The sequence below is a fragment of the Sphaeramia orbicularis genome, chromosome 3 (assembly GCF_902148855.1).
Source record: "Sphaeramia orbicularis chromosome 3, fSphaOr1.1, whole genome shotgun sequence".
NCBI lineage: Eukaryota > Metazoa > Chordata > Actinopteri > Kurtiformes > Apogonidae > Sphaeramia > Sphaeramia orbicularis.
Window position 1 is genome coordinate 50,510,242 of NC_043959.1, and position 12,090 is coordinate 50,522,331.

Consider the following 12,090-nt stretch of genomic DNA (forward strand, 5'->3'; position numbering starts at 1 on the left):
TCTTTTTTTACTGAACTATTCATGATATATTCTAGTCTTGGACTGTTAGCTTGTTTTAGACACTCGCACATTTAAGTGCTTGTTTTTTGACTTGTGTTCTGTTTTTTACCAAAAATTGGTTCTGTTGAGCTTTTAGCTGATGTTCTTCTGGTGACGTGGATGTACACTATGTGTATATTGTTACAAGTGTCGCCTAACATTACAGTGGCAACAAAGACAGAACAAAAAGGCCCTTGTTAAAATCATGTCTACTTTTTTCATCTGTTCTGCGCTTATTAGCTAAGACGATAAATAACTCTAGTCCACACTCAAGCATAGTAGTTGACCATAATACACCTTAGCACTGGGTTCCACCTGAGCTACTGTGAAACATAGTGGACTCATGGAGCATGGAGGAAACAAGCTTCCTTACTGATTCATTCAAAAAAACAAATACCATCTTTTAAAAAACAACAAGCTTACACAATAGAGAATTTTTACAAATTCACTTCTGAAAGAGGCAGAATGTCGTCTATTTATCTGCACAATTCCACAAAATACCAAGGCATAATTATTTATCAATATCGCATACTGGCATGATAAAGAGGACACAAAAGCCTAAGCATCATGAAGTCACCCATCATTCAGGAAGTCCACTGAACAATAAAGAACAGAGAGAATGACTGACATCTCGTGTTGCTTTTCTCAATGCAGCACAGTTTACATTTACACTGTGCAAATAACCAAAATAAAATAACCAGATTTAATCTTTAATCCAAGCAGACATGTCTCTTTTTCTCTCTCTGTATAGAATTTATGTGTAAAGTAACTGCTCTTATCCACATGCATGGATCATAGAGTTGAGTTTCCTGAAAGTTTCACCGTGAACAGAGTGAGTAAACTGAGATTAGACAAGAGAACCTGGTTTTGATTTAAGACAAAGCTTCCTCTGAGGAACAGAAATAGCACCACTGTAGCTCACACTGTAAGAACACACTCCTCCTCAGAGCTGACCAAACACAAAACTCTGAAGTCAAGGGTTCAGCGAAGGCACGCCATCCTTTTTTTTTTTTTTTCTGCAAAACAAGAGGCTCAGAGTAATCCCTTGGCTAAATCTTGGCAGCAGGGGCACCAAGGGCAAGGCTTTGTGGTGTGAACACCTCTCTCTCGCTCGTTCTCCTACTCTCTGCACACACAGAGGCTCCACCACAAACATCAACGATAGGAATCACAAAATCTGCTTAGTCCTACATACTGAATCTTACTCATTTCCCTATAGAAAAATCCAACTGTATGAAGAGAAAACACCCAAAACTGTTTACTTACTTCTAACACACATTCTCCTGCTGTACTGTAAAACATCTGCTACTTACTATGCTCTGCTGTATCATGCACACGGCACAGATATAGATTCACCTGCTGTGTGAGACTGAATCATCGTGAATCAGCTGCTAGACTTGCTGTAGTGCTGCAGGTCATGGAAATCCTCACGACATTATCAGGACAGGTGGGAGATAGAGAGAGAGGGTCTCCCGGCAGCTGGCATCCGCAAAGAGCCAAGTGAAGTGAAACCAGCGGGGTGAAAGCAAGAGGGGAACTCTCTTTATCTCCCGCTTTCTGCTGTGTGCCACTGTGTGCTGTTTCACCGCACACTCGCAGGATGGATGGTAGAGATCCAACTCCCTCCCATCAGGGGAATACCTCAGTCGCTTATCAGATCCTCCTCTGTTTCCAGTCTATGCTTGGCTGTCTCCACCTCTCACTCCCCGCTTCCCAGAACTGAATTGACTACATATCGTTTGTTTCAGGGGTTAAAAGTTACTCGCCTGTACTTTCTGAATCTCCTGTACTCTGATCATAAAGGTAAGGTTCTGGGGAAAATTGCGTAAACGGCTTAAATGATCTGAGCTCAGTGGTAGCAGGTGTAATTATGCCAAAATCCCACTATGTTGTAGATGTTTTAATGTACCTTGGATGATCTTTAAAACAAGTATACCACTGGTTTCCTCTGAGTGGCAGCATTGCAGCTAAAGTAATAAAGTTTTTCTGGCATGTTGGAAGTTTAATTAGTTTCATCCTCCACATTACACACAACCAACTAGAATAAACACAACACTGAACTTGAAGTAGGCATACACCTGCGACATTCATAGCGACTCCTTGGCATGAAGTCAGACTTATTTGTGCAGTGACATCAATAAGAGCTCAAATTAAAACAAAACAACCTAACTATTTACACCGCAATCCAGAGATAGTAACCCTTTAAGGAGAGCTCAGGGTCATCACCGCTATCTCTACTATGTTTTTAATCTGTGCTTTAGGAGCTACGTTGACCTTTGATGAGAAGAAACTGAAACTAATCCCTTGGAATGCAGAGCAGCGGATTTGGTTCTAGTTGAGTATAGTGGGTTTGCAGCAGCTTTTTCTTCTAAAAACAGCTGCCTGTTGCTGCAGAAAATGACACAAAGAGCAACAAGGGTAACAGTGACCAAAATAGTAATACTATGGGCCAGTATATATGAAAACAATGAACAATAAAATGCTGTATAAAGCAGGACCAACACAGCAGAGATGATATCTCTCTAGTGGTTCATAAAGTTTTACTAAATTCTTTCACATCCAAATGGTCATGTAAATTAATCATTTTACTTAAAATGCTAAAACTAGACTAGAAATTATAATACATTGGAAACTTGCAATATGTCATAACCTTAAAATTGGATGCTGAGAGGTTCACATATGCTACTTCTGTAAAAGCTTATGTTGGAGTTGGTTTTGTCCTGGGAATAGTGTTACTAAACATTAACTCCATTACAAAACTATATCCTTGATAACAGTTTGTATGCTGACATTTTTGGTGATAATCCTCCAATAAATACAAAGAAAAGTCAACAACAACATCAGAAAACAACACAGACTCCAACACAAACTTCATGGAAGGCACACAGGCATGCAAAAATTTTACACAAAGAACTTTTACTACTATTTTAAGATATAATTTAATACATTTAATTGCATAAAATATGTAAGCAATGTCTTTAAAAGGGTTGGGTAATGTAACAATAATAGACACATTTAATACTGTTGTTTGTAACATGGGATCTCCAATTGTTGTAATCACTGAATATAGCTGCTTCTATAACATAACAGCAGGTCTGTTTAATATAGTAAAACCAGTAAAATTTAAAAATATTGATCCCAGTCCTCTGATTAGCATGTATTTGCACACTGTATATACTGACTTGGTTATTTTCTTCACTTGGAATCTAAAAACTTCCATTTTGAAAGAAAGTTTTACTGTTTTCACTCGTTTTTAACACAGTCGTCTTGTGATGAAGTTGTTCACACAAATAAGAGAAGATAACAATAATGTATGATATGATTATTTCTACTTTTCATGACTGAAATTACAAAGCAGTTAGTCTATTATGATATATATTGTATACTGTTTACTCTTTAATAAATATTATTACACACAGCATTATAGAGGATTTTGGCCACATTTCCTCTTGAGCTGGGCTCTGGGGGTGGGCAACGTGGGAAAAAAGCCTAAACCATAAAATCCGGATTAGTGCTTCCTCTAATGATATTTCTTGCTCAACAACTATACAAAATGCAACGGTTTGTTAGAATATAATCACTGTGTTTAATATACTGTATTTCTTCAGCGTTACCTGACAGTGGTGCTTTAATTATTTTTATAATGTACACTGACCTCCTTACAGGTACTGCTTATATATGGTACAGTTTTGGTATTATGCTTTGTCTTCTGTTGGTCTTATTTTTCTACCCCCCAACCTTAAACCATTCATCTTATGCACCAGTGGTGTTGTAAATACCCTAAAGCCTACATCTGGCCTTATGTTGAAGCTCTGAGTGAGGTAAATCACAAATCAATGTCGTGCAATTCAACTAATCACCAGAGAACACACAAAGGCAATCATTTAATTTAGTTGGGCTGCTGACTTCATTTCCAGACCAATTTAATTAGCTGTAACAAGTCTATCATTAATATCATTAAGCTGTAAGCAGGCAAATGATGTTTTTCCAGAATCCACAGATTACAGATGAAAGACATTAGAGATCAATGACACATTCAATCAATACTGAACTCTGAAATGACAGTCATTTTTGTGTCTAAGAGTGCCCACCCTCATGGCGTAAATGTGTGATGGGACAATGCAAAATAAAAAAAAAAGGAGGGCGATAGAGCGATATCACAGACCACCAGAAACACAGCAGCATCCCAGGCCTAGCGAGCAGAATTAATTAAGCCTTAATAACAGCGGTTTGTGCACTTTATCCAGAAACAGACAGGAAGCCATTAAGGAGATAAGCATTCTGCTGCAGGATTTGCACATTTTTACTGACCTTTATCAGTTTCATAGCAGAAGACTGCAGCAGCATCACTCAGCTCCGTTTCCCTGACATTCGTAGAGTTATTCAGCCCTCCTCGCAAAGACTTATTGGGAGATTTCACTGTCATTCAGTATGGAAATGAGTGTAACCAAGCAAACACATCCAGCACTGACAGACTGGCCTTTTCCTGTCATTGCATTCAATTACTACCATCATCATCATCATTGTTTACAGTGGCAGAAACTCCAAACCGAAACACTGATAAATAACTTGTCTAAGGAGCAGCTAGGCGATGTTTCTGTGGATGCATGCGGTCTCTAACAGCATCAATGAAACAGTGAAACGTTGGTCCAAGAACTGTTTGTTTGAGTCTGTAGTCATCCAGAAAACCACTCAAGCAGTACTGGGCTCAGTGGGCTCAGACCGGTTCAAACAGTCCCAAAGGAGAGCACAAAACAGGTGCGTAGCCTTGCCAGACCTGTACCAATATCAGACAGAGGCTTTAGCTAAAAATGTGAAAGCAGCCATCCTATTAACATTCACATCACACACAATTCTGACACAGCACATTTTATCGCAGTCACAATGGTCCTTTAGGCTGAGCTGTTCTAAAACATAAGCATAGCAACAGCTAATTATAATGCAGTGAATTCAAGAAAAGGCCTGTGTTTGGACAATAATAAAGAACTGGCATGTAAGAAAACACTGCCCAGTCTCAAGGCACATCATTTAATTCTGAAAAGAATCCAAACTCTGAGTGAAAATAATGATCTGCTGTTGCCAGTCAGTAGATTTAGAAAAATACAGGTGTTTTTTACCAGTTACATCTCAGTTAATAGAACCCAAGAGAGACAGAAGAAAGACAAAAAATTAAGACTGCAGTGTATAAAAACAAAGAACAAAATATCAATATAGCAACATATTGCTATACATTATATAGCATTTACATTAATCCATGCTGTCACTCTACATAGAATATTCATCACTACATCTTGAAATTATGACATATTTACGTTTATGTGGATGTCTAAGTTTGCATCTGTGTTAAGGAGGCTCTTTTTGGTACAAATATTTCATCTTGGTTGTTAAATTCTGTAAAATGTACTCCATAAAGGTAGGTTTCCATAAGCTGGTACATTTTTAATTCGGTCATTAAAAGCAAGGAGAGTGGAAACTCGTAAAAAAAAGGTTTGACGCATAGTCGAGGAGGAAAAGTTGGTGTCGATAAAAGGTAAATGTGAATGATTGCACTGGAAATAGATTTAGCTAATAATCAGAATCAGCATCAGAATCAGCTTTATTGGCCAAGTTTGTGCACATAAACAATTTTGACCCTTGTTTATCCTTCGCTCTCATGTACTATCGAGTAGATATACAGTATGTATAGAAATACAGAATAAAAGTAAAATGTGTATGGTAAAATAAAAAAGAAAACTGTACAAATAGTGTAAAGAGTGGACTGTACAGAAGTGCAGTACAATAAGACAATATTGCAATAATTTTAATAGTAATAATTTTAAGCATACATGTGAGGACCAATAAGGACACTACAAATGTAAATAATACAGTAAAAACACTACATTAGAGCGAAAACATCAATGAAATGCTAAAAAGCTGTGGAAACAAGAAATACACAAAATATTTGACAAATTGTAGAAGAGTCTGACAGATCCAGACCAGCGATTTGGTTGAGGAAGCAGAAACTGTCAGCTTTTTGACAGAATAAGCTGCACATCTATCAGCCCCTCAACACCTCTGCTTCTATATCATAGTATGAAACACTACATCTAAGGGGCAAAGTTTACTTAAACTGTAATGATGATAACAAAGACAGAAATGTGCATTTTCTTTTGCAGATTGTCTTTTAAAAATGTGGATAAATTTGATGAAAACTCACATAATAGACATTGTTAAGTGCCACTGATTTCCTTGTCATGCATTAGGTATCACAGAATCACTGTATCGCACTGTCCAGGGGTGGCTTGTCAATAGAGGGTGCTAAGGCGCTGCCCCACCTGTCTCACATGAACAAGGTGATCAGATCCACAAAAATCAGTTTACAAAAACATGAATATGTAAATAAACGAGCGATATATGATACAGCCCATGAGTACTGTGCATAATCTACATTCAAGTGTAGTTTAAAAATCTGCACCAGAGGCTCTCCTTTTACCATAAAGGCTTTCATTATAAATGGCACGTGTGCAGTAGACCCCCCTCCAGTACACGAGATAAGAGAGCCTAACATCCCAAAAATAATCAAGACCTTCCTCATAAATGCAATGTCACGGGATTGTCTAAACCAGGGGGGGCCCACACTTTTTCGGCTTGTGAGCGACTTTTGAAATGACCAGGACAAAATGATGTACGTCCACTATGGTGGCTGGATAGCTCAGTGGGTAACACTGCTGACTCCGATGCATTGTCCTCACTATCAATGAAAAAGACACTTGTCAGGGACATGGCTGACTTTAACAATAAAGTCATGGAAAAATGTGCATGTTTAAAGGATAAACAGGTGAAATTTACATATAAAGAATAGGACCAATGGCCCTGTAGCCTACCGGCCAAATGAAAGTGTGGAGTGCGGAATGCTGAATGTTGTCCAGAGTATATGATGTTTTATGTGTCTTTTATACTTCTAGTAACACTCTTTTTTTTATGCTGCTTTTTAGATATTTATGCCGTCAGGGTTTTCTTTTTATATTTTAGTTTTTATACTCTTTTATATACATTATTTATACTTTTTTTTATGACACCTAGGACGATTACACTTTTTAATTTCGTTGTACCTGTACAATGACAATAAAGACATTCTATTCTATTCTATTCTATTCTATTCTATTCTATTCTATTCTATTCTATTCTAAAAGCTTTGGGAAATGTATCCAGATGCCATTTATTATCACCCAGTTATGTGTACTTATTATATTACAGAAATAGCCCATGTTTTGGTCATATTCCAATCACATCTGTAAAAAATTGAAATTCCAACTTGATATCATTGATATTTACTGATTTATTGGATCAATCCACTTCCTATCTGTTATAATGGGAAAATTTTTCAAAGTCGCACCAAATCCAGAATGAGATCCGGATGGAAATAATTTCAATACCTTGTGTTGACATCATCATAAAGAAGCTGTATACCAAGTTTGAAGTCAATCACAACTGGAGTTTGGGAGAGGAAGACGATTGAAAGTTTTGTAACGGACGACAGACCCCGACGACGCCGACGGACACCATATGATGACAATAGCTTACAGCCTGTCGGCCGGTAAGCTACAAAATACATGATGAAAACACATACTGTGTATTTCTATTCTTATTTAAAGGGGTCATATGTTGCTAAACCCCCTTTTATTATTCTTTGGTACATTTATTTGTATATTTGGGGACCCTAATAGTTCATAAAGTTTGAATTCCAGAATTCCAGGTGCTGCAAAGCTATATTCATTTAAGCAAAAACCAAGTGGATTTCTAGAACCTGTTTTAATTCCTGCTTAATTTGTTATGTCTATAACTACATGTCACGACATTTGCACATATAAAGTTAAGACTTCCGATGAACGTTTCTCCAAGTACGCCATAACTGTTTATCAGCAGCAGCGGTTGTAGTCCATACTGAAAATACGTCCAAACTTCGAGCCGATTACCTAAAATGTTCAGCTGTTGGTTGAATGGGACAGAGCAGCACAGCCAACAACCTGGAGGGGGTGGGATGTGAAGTGGCTCATTTGCATTTAAAGGGCCAGTGCTCAAAACAACCTTTCTCCTGTCATTACTTAGAAATATTGCTGAAGATGGACCAGTGGAGTTGAATTAATGAAGAATTCACACCCAAGCATAGCATTTACAGTTTATGTAGATTACAGGGAAATGTTTTAAAATGCATAATTCCATTTAAAAAAAAAAAAGCAAAATACCACTCCTTGAAATTAATATTGTAAAATAGTGATGCATGTGCTTTGGCGGATCCTAGTTATAGTGCATCCGAAAACTGCCTTTCATACTGCGCCCCACCAAGAAATTATCTCACCATCTGCCACTGGTATTACCATAACCTTATTACAGTATTGGATCATGAGTTACTCTGAGATTCCCCAACCCTAATAAATGCTGATATTATAAAATGGAGCTCTCAGAGGGAGTGAACATATAGTGAACATGTAAAGCTGGAGGTGTTCCAGCTCTAGCCTGCAGTTTAATCATCATCATGGACTGAAAGAAGGAGATGGAGACCAATAGGACAGTGGTCATATCAGCACTTTCATCGCTCTACTAGCACAAATTAGCTGACTGATAAATATTTAGGAAAGTTAATTTAGAGTAATTGATCAAAGAAAAATATAGCTTTATAATGCTTCGAACCATGACAGTAAAATGACCTGCAGAGGCACTTATCTTACGGATCGATATCATCAACGGGGCTGCAACAAAAAAGTTAGTAAGTTCACTGGAGCGAGTATTACTCCAGAGATTAAATCAATGAAGAGTCCCCGCAGCTTTAGGTCGATATTTAAGACCACAGATTTATTCAGTGCTGTCATCTTTTTGTGTCGGATAAAAACAACTGAAAGGATGTGATATGGAGGAAATGCATACAAGGAAAAACAATAGTGAAGCTAGGCTAATTGTACACATTTATCCAAATTAAATCAGGTAATGGCAGCTTTACATTTGTATAGTAAATAACTTTGATTGTGTGAAGCTGTTTTTCTTACTTTATTATTCCAGTCCATCATTAGAGGTGGTTTCAAGAAATCAAGCATCAATAGCAGCTTTTCATTGCCACTATCTATCATTCCATTTACCCTGACTTTACAAAACAGGGATTCATAAAAGCACAGAATCCAGTATCCATAGTTTTTGTTCTGTTTATAAAATAATCTAAAAATCATTTTATTTTGCAAAGACCGACTGTAACCAAGAGGGATGATAAAACCAGATTCAGCATAGTCCTCCTATCTAAACATATGATGATGTCAACACAAATAGATGAATAGGGCAAATGCAAATGTTTTCAGCGGGATATTCTCTATTGTAGCCTGGCTTAGGGGGTTAGTCCGATAAAACCAATGTATGCACACATCCTGCCAAGAGTAATTTTAAACACTGCAGCAGAGTAGGTGGTTTGAAAATCTTGACATGTGATCTTGCTTTATCTGGCTTTGAGCACTAAAATGTGAGAGAAAAGACTTCGCAAAGCACACGATCTGACTTCAAGAGAAAAATACGCAATCAGCAAAAGCCTCAGATACCTGACTGTGCAAAGGGATGAGAGACAGTCTGCAGATTGCATCAGAGAATGTTGATAATCAGCTGCAGCTCTTTGGTGCACATGGTATTTCTCAGTGAAGCTCATCTGCTGATCATTTTTCAAATAAACAGACATGATATAAAAGGGTCAATCAATCATAAACGGTGATAACAAATCAAATCTTTCAGAAATCTCTCAACAAGAATAAAGACTGAGAATAACCAGTCTCTTTTCTATCACCTTTGACCCAACTGTGATCAGCACCTTTTCACTTTTAACCCATAAAGACCCAAACATCCACCACTGAACAAAATAATTTACTGATGTAAACGGTTTAATACCTGTTGATCCACTAATCCTATCAATACATGTAAATAATTGGTGTAAAATGCAGTATGTCATCTTTTCATGGTCATCAGATATGACCCATTTGGATGTTCAAAGGCTCTATAGTGAACATGGAAACACCGTCCTCTTCTACAGAATTCATTTGCCAGTAAAACCCATGGAGTTTGATAAATGACAGTGGAAGGAGACACTTGGTTTATGTTCAGTTATTGATATCTTTGCTGAAAAAGTCGCTTTTTCATCAGTTTTCTCTGTTTCTGATATAATAATCACTAACTTTAATCTGAGCTTTTATGAACATCTACATGATCAGTAAATTAAATAAAGGAAAATACATGATTTTCATTGAAAAAAAAAACTACAACCCCAAAATACAGAGGATAATATTGTAATAAATAGTGATGAATCTCTTAAGAAAGGTTAAATATGGAGAAAAAATAATTTGAGAACTGCCACAAAAGTAGCTGTGGGTCTTTAGGGGTTAAAGACACTTCTGTTCCCTTCACCACAGAAGTGGCCAACATACACACCTAACGCTTCATCATTAAAGCCCTGAGCTCAATAACAACATGAGCCACTTGCCTTAGGATATTAGAGTTTAATGGGAAGTAACATGATGACCTTTGAGCCCTATTCTCCAGAGGCTCCATGAATTACATGAATGGCATTAAACCAGTGGAGGTCAAAGGAAGATGTACACAGTAAAAGCTGGACATTATCATGAAGGAGGAAGCAGAGATCAATCATAGGAGCATAGCTGCACAACACTCAGCACTCAAATCCAACAGTAATATGTCTCATCAATATCACCTGTCTCTTCAGTATGATACCTGTTCACCTTTTAGACAATAGAGGTGTGAGATCTTCAGTCACAGTAATCTTATATCATCCAAACAGTGTATGCTATGCCACAGTAACTGTTGTGGTTTTATATAAACACACATTTCCTGATATTTGATATTTTCTTCTTTTATCTGGAACTTATGAATTAGCCCCCTCTGTGTTATTTTCACTCTCTTCCATGTTTGTTTGTTTTGCTTTCATGCATCTGCGCTATAGGAAAGAACATAAAGCTCCCAAATGTCATTATATCTCCTGGCCCTACACCAAAGCTAAAATGATTTCACTGCAGTGCTGTGAAATATACAGCAACGCTTACCTTTAGTTTTTCTGTTTTTCACTTTTACTGCAAGGACACCAGTACATTTTTAAAAAAAACTGCATTAACCACAGTATTGTGAAATTAGGTACAAATACTGCCTTTGGGAAATTTGTCAGTAAAAGTTTAAATACAAGCATAAAGATAATTTAGAATGAATAAAACAAAATTAAAATGGAGTGGATAAAGGTGATTGTGATATCTTACTGTCTGTTCAAAAATGAGTAGAAAACAGCATCAATATGTGGTTTATTGATGCTATTTTCTACTCTAAATTGTTACTATTTAGTACTAGTTAGTTGCGTATCTGAATGTAACACACCCTATAGTTGTTTTTTAAAGGTGTGTAAAAGAACAGAAGGTCATGCGCAAGGAAGTACCATAAAACCATGAGCATATATTTGATGAAGACAATGATTAATAATCACAGTTGGTATGTGTTGAAGTTTTTATCATTATGGATGAAATAATCATGTCATATACAATAAATCCTGCACTTTGTTTTCCTTGTTTAACCAAAACTACTTCTTCTTTTTGTCACCTTCTGTATTTGCAGATCCTGTGTTAATCACCCTCTTAACAGATGGGCGAAGTCAAGGGAAGGTTAACATCTAGTCAAAAAAATTAAATTACAATAAAAAAAAATTTCTGTGACCAATTTTTAGGTTGTAAAATAGAGGGTTTAAGGTATACACTAAATAAATTTTAGGATGAAAATGTCATAGGAACTTCACTTTTGAGAACTTTGTAATTCTTGCAAAAAATAAATGTTAATTTTGTGTCTATCCATTTTTCATTTAAAAATATCTGAAACAAAATTCTGCCCTTTCATTATGTTTAAAATGGCATTTAGACCTTTCCGAATATGTGTTGTAACTTGTCTGGTTCAAAAGTTATGAATCAAAAAGTAGTGGGCTGTCCATCCATGATGCCCTTGACCTCACTCAGATGCAGATGCTGTTTTTCTCACAGAGGACAATAAGAG

At 36.8% G+C, this 12,090-nt stretch overlaps 1 protein-coding gene across 14 annotated transcripts in view; it reads right to left on the bottom strand.

Moving 5' to 3' along the window:
* Window positions 1–12,090, bottom strand: part of plekha7b (pleckstrin homology domain containing, family A member 7b) — a 76,893-nt gene that overhangs the window by 42,833 nt on the left and 21,970 nt on the right. The window contains exon 1 of one of the 14 annotated variants that reach the window (XM_030130977.1): window positions 1,396–1,637. The exons of the other annotated variants lie outside the window; for them this stretch is intronic. The gene's annotated coding sequence lies outside the window, so the exon portion shown is untranslated. Of the gene's footprint in view, window positions 1–1,395; window positions 1,638–12,090 lie in introns of those variants that run through there. 14 annotated transcript variants of the gene reach the window in all.